This window comes from Felis catus, chromosome B4 (genome assembly GCF_018350175.1).
Source record: "Felis catus isolate Fca126 chromosome B4, F.catus_Fca126_mat1.0, whole genome shotgun sequence".
In the NCBI taxonomy this organism is placed as follows: Eukaryota; Metazoa; Chordata; class Mammalia; order Carnivora; family Felidae; genus Felis; species Felis catus.
In genome coordinates, this window is record NC_058374.1 from 71,783,718 (window position 1) to 71,797,610 (window position 13,893).

At 39.5% G+C, this 13,893-nt stretch overlaps 1 long non-coding RNA gene across 7 annotated transcripts in view; it reads right to left on the reverse strand.

Annotated features, from left to right (window-relative positions):
- The window catches only part of LOC123386581, a 76,405-nt gene extending 64,524 nt beyond the window's left edge, over nt 1-11,881 (reverse strand). For 6 of the 7 annotated variants that reach the window (XR_006600669.1, XR_006600672.1, XR_006600670.1 and 3 more), the window contains exons 1-3: nt 11,501-11,881; nt 9,594-9,745; nt 4,962-5,102 (exon numbers count right to left, since the gene is read on the reverse strand). This is a non-coding gene — a long non-coding RNA (uncharacterized LOC123386581). The remainder of the gene's footprint in view (nt 1-4,961; nt 5,103-9,593; nt 9,746-11,500) is intronic. The other variant, XR_006600671.1, reaches the window with a different exon arrangement.
- Nucleotides 11,882-13,893: the final 2,012 nt, after the last annotated feature.

Below are 13,893 nucleotides of genomic sequence, written 5' to 3' on the forward strand. Positions count from 1 at the left end.
TTATTATTTTATAGCTAATTAAGAAGGCAGCTGTGTTCTAATAAAAGTGTCCTAAAATAGGAACCTAGAATTCTGGGTTTTATTCCCATTTTTGCCATAAACCAAGGATATGTGTGGCCCTGGGTACAGGGGTTCTCTTTTCTGAATCTCATCAGCAAAATGAGGGAGCGGGATTCAATAATTCCCAGGATTATTCTTTCAGTGGCACTATGTTAGTACTGACAGAAAATGTGAAGGTTTTAAGAACACTGGAACGATAGCATGGATTCACACAATTAATTGGAACAAAACCCTTCACCTTTGTCTTGTCATGCACAAGTGAAATGGTTTTATGGTTGGAGAAATACAGAGGAAACATGTAGTCCCCAAGTTAAAATACTTTATGAGAACTATTTTTAATGTCTTTTCTAGGGGCGCCTTGGTGGCTCAGTCAGTTAAGTGTCTGACCACGGCTCAGGTCATGATCTCATGGTTCATGGGTTTGAGCCCCCATCAGGCTCTGTGCTGACAGCTCAGAGCCTGGAGGCTGCTTTGGATTCTCTCTCTCTCTCTCTCTCTCTCTCTCTCTCTCTGTTTCTGCCACTCCCCCACTGGTGCTCTGTCTCTTTCTCTCTCTCTCTCTCTCTCTCTCTCTCTCTCTCTCTCTCACCCCCACTCTCTCTGTTCCTCCCTCACTCACACTCTGTTGCTCTCTCAAAAATAGACATTAAAATTTTTTTAAATAATCAAAAAATGTCTTTTTTAAATGACCATGTATGTCTCTTATAGAAAATAAGAAAAATACTAAACAGTATTGAGAATATTAATGAAAATTAATAGAATGGATTTGGTTCTGCATTCCAATCTCTTGACATTCAGAAAGAAGGTCAGTAAAATATATGTTATTAAAATTTAACTTTCAAATACTTTACATACCTACAGTCAAGTGTTTTATAGGATACTCTTTTAAAACAAATATAAACTACCTAAAATCACATTGGCCCTGGATACTTTAAAACTGTAACTCAACCTTGTCTTTTTGACAACTTAAGATGCACTTTCAGAATTGATATAATCTGATTTAGAAAAACAGTTCTGTCTCAGAGACAGTACAGCTTATTCCCACCAAAATTACTGTCTTAAATGTTGCCAGTGGTGATTTTCTATAGCCAATGCTCTATGGAAGAATTTCAGCCTTCATTTCACTCAATGCCTGACAAATTTGGTGATTACTTTGATAATTCAGTTTCCAACTCAAGTCCCATCATGCCTTGTGTTATCGTTGTTTTTCATGGACCTGTCCGTGTTGCCACAGATAGCTTTTTGGAGACAGAGTCTGTGGCTGCTCATCCTTGTATGCCTAGAACCTTGCACAGTGCTTAGCACGTGAGAAGATTTCAGCAAATGTTTGCTGTACTAAATCAACGGGTTCTGTTCAAAATCAGTGATTGGAAACTGAACCAGCAAAATAAAATCTAGTCTTTTGCTATCATGTGGGCTAAGTGATTTCAATTTTGAGATTACAAACACTAAGTTGTGGGAACCTGGGTGGCTCAGTCGGTTGAGCATCTGATTTCGGCTCTGATTATGATCTCGTGGTTCACGAGTTCGAACCCTGTGTCAGGCTCTGTGCTGACAGCTCAGAGCCTGCAGACTGCTTTAGATTCTGTCTCCCTCTCTCTCTGCCCTTCCCCGTTTGCACTCTCTCTCTCAAAAATAAATAAACATTAAAAAATTGTTTAAAAAAAGAAACACTAAGTTGGGTTATAGAAGAGCTACTTCAATATTTACTAAAATGGAAAATATTTTTGCATAAGAGAGAAGACTGGGAAATTTATCAGCAAATGTGAACACAGAGATGGCATCTGTCTCATGGAAATAGGAAAGAATCAGTGAGGGCTGGAAGCCATATTAGAGACAGGTGAATATCAGTCTTGCACTGCAGCTATGGAAGAGTTTCTGTAGATTCATAAACCATTCTTAGAAAAAAAAGATAGTTTTCATGTATTTTACTGTTGTTTAATTTTATCTACCTTAGAAACACTGGTAATTCTTAAAAATTCCAACTTCAATTGTGTGGAAGACTAATAAAGTCAAGATTTTTTTTGGTTTGTTTTCTATTACTGGATCACAGTTTTATTTTTTTATTTTTAAATATTTATTTATTTATTAGAGAAAGAGAGAGAGAGCAAGCAGGGGAGGGGAAAAGAGTGGGGGACAGAGGATCCAAAGCGGGCTCTGCACTGACAGCAGCAATCCTGATGTGGGGCTCAAACTCATAAACTATGAGATCATGACCTGAGCCAAAGTGGGACGCTCAGCCAACTGAGCCACTCAGGTGCCCCTGGATCACAGTTTTAATGAACGAATAGCAGCAATGATGATGGAAGTGAGGGAATCCTAGCAGATAGATACAAGTCATGGAGTTAGACAAAATATTGCATGGAGATCCATGTCCCAGAGCTCCTCTCTATTCAAACCTTGAGAATTCCATGTTTGATTATAAGGATCAGCAAATGGGGCTTATAGAAACAAAATAAAATTTCTTCATATCAGAGCTTATCTTGATTTATGTAATCTACTTCTTATGGCTCTTACACCTTGATGGCCACCACCGATCATCAGCACTACCAACATTTCTGGGGCCAATCTTACCTTAGGTACAGGGATGTACACACTAGCCCAGTGCTCTGGGACTCAATTTTAAGTCACCTAATCAAAACCTGAATCTAAACGTGGCTGGGGATTTTGGTAACTTAGATTTTGGTCTTATCACTAAGACAGATTCCACTTGAGCACCCAGTTAATTATTAAGGGACTTGGAAAACCAAAGCTGTCCAACACTAGGCTTGGCATTCTGATGGAAGGTAACAGAGTCATTTCTAGAACATAATTCAAGGGAACAGCAGTAGACAAATATTAGCTCAAAGCAACACATAAGGCAAAAAATAGGGTCACAGAGTGGCCTACCCAGTTGGCAATGCATAGAGATAAGAATCATTGTGTTCAGAGATTTAGGCTGGTATGCAAAATTCCCGACTACTTGAGTTCATGCTTATTTCTAGACCCTAGATCCTTTTTTTTTTTCTTTAATATATCATTCTAGCCCCGAGGCAAGACAAGGCTCTGGAAGCTTCACCTTGATAAAAAGCAATAACTCCTTTAGACCTGTATTAGACTAATTCATTATTCAATAAATCTGTATCACCTATGTATTGAACTCCTTATATAATTATAAGTGATTGTCAGGCACTGTTGTAGGCAATGTGATAATAAAGCAGATCTCCACCTACAGGAGCAGTGGTTAAAGGGCTTACTGTGATCCCTGGTCCTTTGATGTGTGTGTGTTGAGTTGGTGGGGGGAAAGGGTGGACTTGAGTAGCAGTAGGCAATAATACTTCCTGTCCAAATGTCAATCAAGAAAACTCAATAGTATCTTCATGCCATTAACGAATCTTCTCATAAACACATTCCTATATGATGAGAAAACAGGTTTCTAAGATATCCACATGATGCTGGTCTAGAATCCCCTACTGTATAATGCTGTTGTTAATGTCATATTTTTTATTAGTCAAAGCTTAAAGAAACAGAAACACTTTGGAGTTTTTTAAAGCAGAAACTGACGTGAGTCAGAGAATTAGATGCTTACAGAATAGTTGGAAGTTATGTAAGTAGTTTCCTGTTTGTGCCTCCAGGAACAGTTTTAGAATAATAGGTCATCCCTGGAACTATGCCAGGAAAAAGGAACACCGTTAGTGCCTCTGAAACAGCCACAAAAGAACGGATGATGGACACTGAAACATTATCTGAGAAAAACTATGACAACAATCATGTTTGAGAAAAGAAATGGATAACAGGGGACAGAAAGATGGCTTCTACTTTACTTTTGCCTTCCAAATTTTCTGCAAGTGCATCTAAACAGTGGAATCAATTTGCAGCCAGAACCCTAGCTGCAAGAGAATCTAAGAGGGCAAAATGGAGGCTGCGTGATCCAATTCTTATATCCAACATACTATTTACCATTCAAGGTAAATCTAAGAAAGTGCACTCCTGGGTCTTCATCATACCTAATGCATCAGAAATTCCGGGCACAAACACTGACATGTTAGCAAACACCCTGAGTGATTCTCATGCTTAGGAACATTTGGGTGACATTAATTAGGATTATCAGGATGAGATCTTGGATACACAGTCATATTATGCAAATTAAGAAAATATTTTTTAAACAAGGGATTTTTAAAAGAAATGTTAAGCCACACTTATAATTTAATCTTATGAACATGACTGTACTCTGTCTGGATAAGAAAGTGAAATGCTTATCACTTTAGGTAATTGTTCATTTTGCAACGCCAAAAGGAAGAAAAAAAATTCTCTCAGTGTTTTGCTCTCTCTAGTTCCTTATGTAATGGGGACAAATATTGACTGTTTGGTGGCTGCATTTTATACAGGAGTTTGCCTAGTGTTCTCTCTGGGGATATTTCAAAGTAATGTCCCATGTAAACCTCAAAATTTATTCTTTTCTAGTTTGCAAGCACAGAACAGTTTAAGAGCAATTTCTCATTTAGGACAGAAAAAAAACGCACGTTCTTTCTTTATCTGAGCAATGAATTCCATTGAACAAATTATTGCATGTGGTTTCTGATGATTTATTGATTTAAATGTATTAAACTGCTCAATTAAAAAATAAGTGGGAATTTATAATTCAAAGTGAAACATCAAATCAACCTTGCATATAACCTTGCTCACAGTGCCTTAAACAATGTTGGCTGGATTAATGAAAGATGAATTCCCTGTGCTGATTTACTTTGCTAAAATAATGCATCTGTAGTCATTTCCTAAAGTGACTTAAGTATTTCCTAGAAGTACTCATGGTTTCTGAGGTTTCCTTAAATGTGAGTCTCAATCATATAATTAAGAGATTGTTTTAGTCATAGTAACACTGGCTGCTGTTAACAGACAACTCACAAATCTTGGTGGCTTACCACAGTAAAGGGTAATTTCTCATTCATGTCATGATCCAGTTGAGGGTTCAGTGGTAAGCCTTCCTCATTAGTGATTAGGAATTCCATCTCCTTGCATCTAATGACTCCACCATCTTCCAAAGCATGGTTAGAAAATATTTTCTGTAAAGGGCCAGACAGTAAATATTTTAAGATTTGCCAGTCAAGGGCAAAAATCAAAGCTATTATCTAGATATTTATGTAACACAAGAGAAAACAAATTTCACCAAATGTTACTTTGATGAAATTCAAAATAGTAACAAGTTCCTATGTACAGCTCTTTGTAAAACATGTCTACTGATGTAAAAAATGAAATTATTTTGTTGGGGGATATACTTTTGCTTCATGGAGGTTTAAAATTAGTTTCCTTATTATAATGTTGCAAAAGTTCATCAATTAATGCTGATATATAATGAGATGTTTTTCACATTTATCTTTTCACAAGGATAAGTTTTGCCAATATAGATATCAATCCATGAGTGTTTGATTTTAATTTACCATATTCTTCTCTTGAAAGGCATTTTCAGGATACTATTAGATTTTCTCTTGCCTTTTAACCTGTCATTACATTGCAGACTAATCACTTCTGATTGAAGGTTAGAAGGCAGCTCCTCAATTGAATGATTATATGGATTTTGAAATATGAAAATTTCTTTTGTACTTGCATTAAGAAACCAAAAAAACATTGTGGGAACAGTTGTTTGAGCTGGGAAAACATATCACTGAAAATTTCTATGGGATTGGAGATTTGGGGTTTTGTTTTAAATTTACAGCACAGACTGGGGCACCTAGGTGGCTCAGTTGAGTAAGCATCTGACTTAGGCTCAGGTCATGATCTCACGGTTTGTGGGTTCGAGCCCTGCGGTGGTCTCTGTGCTGACAGCTTAGAGCCTGGAGCCTGCTTCAGATTCTGTGTCTCCCTCTCTCTCTTACCTGCCCCTGCTCATGCTCAGTCTCTCTCTCTCAAAAATAAATAAACATTAAAATAATTAAATTTATAGCACAGGAAGTAAATAAAATAGTTCAACATCATTTGTGACTCAAAGAACATTAATTGTTATGGAAATGACCTCATGCAGTATGTTTTCCACATGTAAGTGCTATTTTGCCTTGAAATTTTAGGTTGAATTCACTAAACATTTTCAGTACTATGGAAAAAAAAAGTTGATTTCCAAAGTTATTCAGTATTTGATAACTGGCTGAGTACAGTTTTTTTCTTCAGAAAAATTTCCATTTTGACTCTGTTTTGACAATAAAATACTAACATTGCTAACCCATCAAACTGTTGTGGTAGGGCAAGTCAGGATATCCAGCTTCTGTTCTTAAAAAATTCCTGGAACTGATGATGGACAGAGCCATGAGATCAACTGAAGTACACTGTTGGCACTTGTGTTTCAATAGCACGACAGATTCATATATTTTCTGTAAAATCCCTGCTCATGAATAATAGAATGAAAAACCATAGGCTTTAAATACCTTATTTTTTCACTACTTTTGTGAATGTGTCCAACTAAGCCTTTCACTGGCCCGCACATATTTTGCCATCATCAGGTGTAATACGTCTTAGCAGATTCTACCTCAGGTTGTGCTGACTAAATGTTTCCTTAATGCCTCTGGAAATGTGTTCACCTGTAGTGGCTTCATTAAGATGATTCAGTAGCTTTAAACTTGGCATCAAATAAACAACTGAATAGTGTAGATAACATTTACTCATCAAGAACTAAGATAAACTACTTAAAATTATTTGCCTTGTTTTTTACAATCAACTAGCAATGTTGTTTCCCAATATCCTCCACAATTTGAACTATTCTCATCAGAAGAGTAAGAGTTTTGAATTCATTTTCTCTAGATACATTCCTTCAGCTTCTCCAACACAATTTAGTTAACTACATCAGTAAGTACCTTTCTTTGCTTGGCCAGCAAATAGGCCCCTGGGAAACTTACTTAGGTTACAGCCTCATTGTTTTTTTGTTTGTTTTGCTTTTGGGAAGAAAGTCTATGTTGTGAAAAGACATTTTGTTTTAAATTTTCTTAACTTCCTGGATATTGCTTTCCTGTCAGTTGGAAATATTTAATTGTCTGGTAATATTTATTATCTGGTATTATCAATACATATTGCATTAGTTTCCTTTTGCTGTTATAACAAAATACCACAAACTCAGTGATTTAACACAACACAAATTTAGTATCCTACATATCTGGAGGCTAGAAAGCTAAACAGAATCCTCCTGAACTAAAATCAAGGTGCTGAGGGGGCTGTGTTCCTTCTGGAAGATGTAGGGGACAACCTGTTTCCCTGCCTTTCCTAGCCTCTGCAGGATTCCTGAATTCCTAAGTTCATGGTCCCCAGCCAGCAATCTTATCACTCCAACTTCCGTTTCCATCATCCATTTCTTACTCTATCTTTGGCTGTCCTGCTTCCTGTTTTATAAGGACCACTGTGATAACATCAGGACCTCTAGGTAATAATGGTCCCAATGTCTTCCTGGAATGGTAAGATTCCAAACCGAACAGCTGGAACTGCAGGCCTGCTGTTACAGGATTTTAAACGAAACAGTTTAAAACATCTCTTATGTTGCTAGTATAAAGGGCCATTTTATGTCATGTTGGCATAAACCTTTTTATAAAAGGGGAAGTATTGCTAATGGTGTTTCAATATTGGTGCTGATACAAAGTAAGTTATTGCTTTGCACTAGGTGGTTTGGCCACTGAAAGAATACTGTATTGCCAGGGAAACAATCTTATTTCTTTAGACAACAAATTTATGTTTTACCAAGTTCTTCGCTTCTGTTCATTGATTTCTAATTGCGTTTATGGTTCAGGCTGGGAATTGAGAAGTTATTTGTAGTAGGATAAGTAAACCTCACCATATTATATAAAATGCACTGAGCTCAACTGCTGTATTAAAAAAAAAGAAGCACTTTAAATCCCTCTTTATAAACACTAAAGTAAAAAAAAAAATATGCCTTTCTGGGTTGTAAACATGTGGTAGTAATAGAATATTATACAGTCAGTGTTAAGTAAAAGCCAAAACTGCAACATACAGAAAATAGAATTTGGTTAATTTGTGGGCTCATGTTTATTTTTGTCTTTAACACTTCTACAAACAAAATTCCTGGAACAGACTAGTATATTCTGTTAAAAGACTTACAGTGACCCATTTTGCTTACACTGTTGCATCACCAGGGACTCATACTGAGCCCATGACCTGCTGGTGTGTGTATATATTTACAAAAACAAAAACAAAAAAAAAAAAAACATTCATTGGGATACAAGGTAGCAGTCACAAACTGAAGACTGCAGCTTGTTGAGGTGCTATACCCTGAGTCCCAAAGTTGGTTCCAGTGGGTCTTAGTGCTTTTGTGACAGGATTTATTCAGACCATTCTTCATTTGATGTAACAAAATGCCATTAACCCAAATATTTGTAAATAAAGTTCTAGTGTATCTAGATTAAATATTTAAAATCTCTCTCCATCTCAAGACCCTTAATTTCACAGCATCCATAAAAACCTTTCTGATATGTAAGGACACATTCACAGGTTTGAGGAATGAAGATGTGGACGTCTTTGGGAGAGGGGGGTATTATTTTGTTAGACCCCAGCTAGAAGGTTATGGTACAAAAAACACAATGCTTTGCCATCTAATTTGATAATAAAATAATCCATACTCCATTTGGCCTTAAAAGTGCACCATGTGAAGTTCACTTTTCTCATTTTCTGTGTTGACTTAATGAGTATACAGTAAGAGTAAAAAACTAAAATGCCACAGTACAATGATATGCACAGCCTTCCAAATACTATCCAGTTATAACTGCATCACTGTGGCATATAGTGTACTGAGTCATCAGGGTGCAGCAATAAGAGGGCCAAACACACATGGCCTCTGTTGCAACCACTCAACTGAGCTACTGAAATGCAAAAGCAGGTACAGCTAATATATAAATGAGTGTGGATGTGTTCCAATAAAATTTATTTATGACATTGCGATTCAAATTTTATATAGTTTTGAATGCTGTGAAATATTCTTCTGCTTTTTTAATAACTGTAAAATGTACAGCCATTTTAGTTGCTGGCTTGCACAAAAGTAGGCAGTGAGCCAAATTTGGCCTGTGGGCTATGGTTTCCTAACTTTCTTCTAAGGTCTCAGATTCCTCTACTGCAGGAGGTTGTGTGAGGTGTGCCTGGTGCTAGACTACCTTATTTCTGCCCACATTCTATTAGCTAGAACTCATTTACCTGGCTATATCTAACCAGGCTGGGAAATACAGTTCTTCTGTGTGTTCAAGACAAGGGAACGTGGATATTGGTGAACATTTTTCTACCATAGCCTGCTCTTTCCAGTAACCAAGTTTTTATTTTATCCTTTTTCCACATAGAGCTTATATTTACTTCTAAACTCCAGTTCAAAATCTGGAGTCTCGGGCAATGCATGTCCTTTAACCTGTGATATATATTTCCTCAGAGTTCTTCATAGTTCTGTGACCTATGAACTTAGTATCTGTCCCTGACATCCATCATAACAAACAGTTCCACCTGGAAAGAGTAAAAAGGGAAATTCAGCAATTATTGGTCAGAGCTAATCCAGCTATACAAATATTGTGAAGGTTCCCAACCTGGAGAACAGAAGAACCTTGATTCTTCCCCAGGTCAGCTCTCTGTAAGGACCTCTTGCACATTATTCTCCATGGCCTCTTGACTCTACCCGTTGTAAGGCTCTTCCTCAGCTCGTATCCTCCTTGGCACAGCTGAAGTGTGTTGTGACTTCCTTGGGGATACAGAGTTTTGACAGTCCACTGTCTTTCTAAAGATTATTTTAATGCCTTCTAATTACAAGCGCCCTTGGAGCACCCTCATGGGTTTATGTGCCATGCAATTTCCTCATGAACAAAACTTCAAATTTGTTTGCTTTCAATAAGTACCATGTGCCTGGAACCACATCCAAAGATGCTTTCCAGACACTGATCTCAAATCAGCTTGATTTTATTGTCTAATTCCTCCACTTGTTTTTTTCTTAATTTAATGGTGGCTAAAATGGCTATGAATGTGATGTTAGCCGAAAGACTTAATCCCTTTGTTCAACAGAGGTTTTTGGTCACTCAAAGCCTTTCTCAATAACATCACTTACTGTTTGGGACCTAGAGGATGCAGACATTTCCAACCCTTTAATGGCCCACATTTTTAGATTTTTTTCTATTCTCTCTCATTTCTGCTTGCAAAGTGGATAACTCTCCTAGGCTCATTTCTTTCTTATAATACCCTGACAAATGCAGACGATACTGGTGAGGGTACACTAACTACTGCTAATACTACTCTACTAACACTGCTTTCTATCCTGTTTCACTAGTGCTACCTATCAATAAGCACATGGTCTGCCTACCAAATTATTGCTGGCAACAGATTTTTGCAGATGTCTTTTCACAGCATAACACCTTCCTGATTTTCAGTCTCCTGACCACCTTCCTACTGATAAGCCATAGTCTTTAATTCCACTGGAAAATGTAGGCATTATTAGGCTAAGTGCTGCAGCAGACAACTTAAAATCTCAGTGGCTTAAAACAATTACGTTTTATTTCTCATTCATGCCATAATCTGCTTTGGTATTCAGTCAGCAGCTAGCTATCTAAGCAGCCATTTAGACTCTACTCCTTGGGAGAAGATTTGAATGAAAAATTTAAGGCTCCAAACCTAAACATTCTGAGAAAATACTACAAGAGACGACTCAGGAATTTAGGTATAAGAGAGGAATTTAAACAATTCAGGAATATGTAAACCAAAAATTAGATCCACAAGAGGAACAAGAGTCACTAGATGGCAAGTTCCAGAGAACTGGGTCAAAGCTCTTAAACTATCTCATCAGATCCTCCTGTGGCTAGGATTGATCAAGAAAGTCCAATCCACAGATTGCCATATATTGTCCACAGCTGTACAATCCAGAAGGTGGCAGAGAGAGGAAACCAGGTGGATGTCACTTCGTCCCTCCCAAGAGCAGCACAGCACGAATTGACCAGGCCCCAGGGAGGGAGAATGCCTACTTTAAAAGTGGGAGCTGTCACTCTTTCCTTGCATTGTTCATCATGTTGACTATAACCCTGGGAGTTGGTTTAAAAGTTAGGAATACCTTTTCAATTCCTTTTGTTTTGTTTTGGAACTCACAAACGCATTTATATCAGGATTAGCTGTGTATTCGGTTCTATGCTGAACTTTCTTTGGTTTTATTTATTGTGCCGAGTCACTAGTCTCAGTGACTACCTACCTGGTCTCCTCGACAACCTTGCATGTTAGATATTAGTATCAATAAGAACTCACCATGTGTACCCATAGGTGTGGTCACCTTTCTCTCTCCCGGACTGGTCAGACCACAGAGGGACATTCATGGCCAATGAAACAGCTCTTCTGGCTCAGCAGAGGGGCCCCCGCCCCTCCTCCCTCCCTTGGTGGCAAGTGGAGGGGCGGTGGGGGTAGGCAGACCCTGGCAGGACCTGGCCCTCCTGTCTCTGATGCAGGGGCCACTCTCGCTTACCTCTTGGCTGTGGCTGTGAGTGGCCCTCCCTGTGGTGGGGAAGGCCCTGCTGCCACCCCACGGCTTGTGGCCGAGGCAGTGGCAGCGTGTGGCCCCTGGCCCTCCGTGGTGCCGCTGCAGCGTTCCAGGTCGCCCTTCGGTGCTGCTTCCTTTTCCAAGGGCCTCCTAGGTCACCGCTGGCGGTGGAGTGTAGGCGGAGCGGGTGGAGCTGGTAAGACGGGCACACGTGTCCCCTTTGCGGGGCAGGCCGTGCTTTACCCGGTGGTCTGCACGCTGGGGTGTGAGCGTTTGGTGTGGGTGAGCCGGTGACGGCGCGCTGGGCCACCTGCGGCCCACCGCTTTGTCCGTGTGGGCGCCTCGGCTCTCTTACTTGCTCTTACCGGAAATGCTTGGTCGTCTCACCAACACGCATGCGCCCTGCCAGACTTTAAGTAGCGCAGCGAGCCGCAGGAGCCTGCGGGGCGTGGACCTCCAGTCCTGCAGCTTGCGCTCGGCGTGCCTCGTGTTCGCGGGCCTCAAGCCCGCTCCCCAAAACCTGGTCTCTGATCGTCTTTGTAGATGATTGGAGGGGTCGTCGCCACGGTGAGAAAGCATTTGCTAGTCATGGGAGAGGGGCCTACCTTGGGGGTACCGGACCGCCCAACTGCTGCCCTTCTTCCCAGGCTAGTGGCCACCCCCTTGGCTATGGTTGTGTGTGGGCAGAACCCCTCTCCTTCGCAGGAGGGGTCCGCTGGCCCTGGAAGTGAGCCTGAAAGATGGGCCTGAAAGGGAGAAATAAGTAAGAAAAAGAAGAACTCACTGTGTGAGTTCTTAGGATATATCCCCATTTTGGGGAAGCCTGGGTGGTCCTCACTTCCACTGAGGTCAGGATCTCATTTAGGGAGTTGGACCCCCACATGGGGATCCGTGCTGGCAGTGTGGAGCCTACTTGGGATTCTCTCTCTTTCCCTCTCTCTGCTCCTCCTCGCTCTTGTGCTGTATCTTTCTCTCTTTTAAGATAAAGCAATAAAACTTAAGAAAAAAAAAAAAAAAGGATGTATACTCATTTTTAAGAAAGTGTGCCTCACAAAATTTAGTTATTAAATGATAAAGCAGGGATATGAGCTCAGGTCCAACACAGTCTTGGTTTATCTTTTTTTTTTTTTTTTTTTTTACAACTTTCAGATCTTTCAGAATATTTCAGAGAATTTTGGATAACTGGTCTTAATACCCCTCTAATAACCACAAGACACAGATAACTTTAAGGACAGAGACTAAAAAACAGATGCCTGCAAAGGCTGGCACTTTGGGTAAAGGCTTGGGGCCCAATGTTGTCCAGCTAGATGGAGAACGGCCCGCTAGAGGACAGTGGGAAGGAGTGGCCCTAAATAGACAATATTTTCTTAGAGTTTTATATAAAGATATGTATCTTTCATTTGCTACAAAGGAGGTGAATTCTGATGCTATTCCTGTTTTAGACTTTATGAAATCTAAATCTATTCCTCTCCTACAGTTTTGGTGGGTAGAAATCAGGTTGCTTTGCAGTCTTTCCCAAACTTGTTTGAACTGACGCCTCACGTTTCTTTGCAGGGCTTTGGCTGAAGAAGCACTCATGAGACCTCCCTCTGATACAGCTATCCAGAGGAGCTAGGACAAGACTAGATTTCCCAGAACCCTGGTTAGCTAGATTTGCACCTGCCTCCAAAGGAGGCTCTGAAGGAAAATTTATGTGCTTGAAAAATAATGTATGCAATGGGTTCTGGAAGAGAAATGCAGGGAGTATGGCATATATTCACTAATGGGAAAGGATTGACTCATTTGGGGATCGGAATAAATGAATATCTCTTGGGAAGAAAATTCAACAGGCTAATTGGTAGCAAACTAGTGGTATTAGGCTGCTGTTAGTGGCTTTTTGTAAAACCAAAAAAAAAAAAAATGCTGAAGCTCTTCTACCAGCCTCTTTGGAGAATAATAATATTAAGAAAAATAGGTAATACTTATTGCATACTTACATTATGTTAAACACTGTACTAAGTAGTCATGAATAAGCATGAAATCTTCACAAAAGCTTTATAAGGTAGGCAATACAGTTAACTCCATTTTATAAGAGAGCATACTTATGCTTCTAGGATGATAAAAGATATCTGAGTTGGCCTCCCTGGGTTCTTAAGTGGCAACTATATGCACCCCCAGGGATTAAGGAAAATATACTCACTTTCCTCTAAATGTCAAATAAGGAAAGAAAATCCTAGATGCTGGATTTGGTTGGCTCTTTTATGCCTGGCGAATCTGTTTCTGGAGACTTAAGGTCTTAACATGTTCAGCAGTAAGACATTTGTAGATCTTTAGAAAGGCAGAGGCTTTTCTGTGGATATGGACCCTCAATTTTAATTGGTTTATGGTGAACAAGAAGA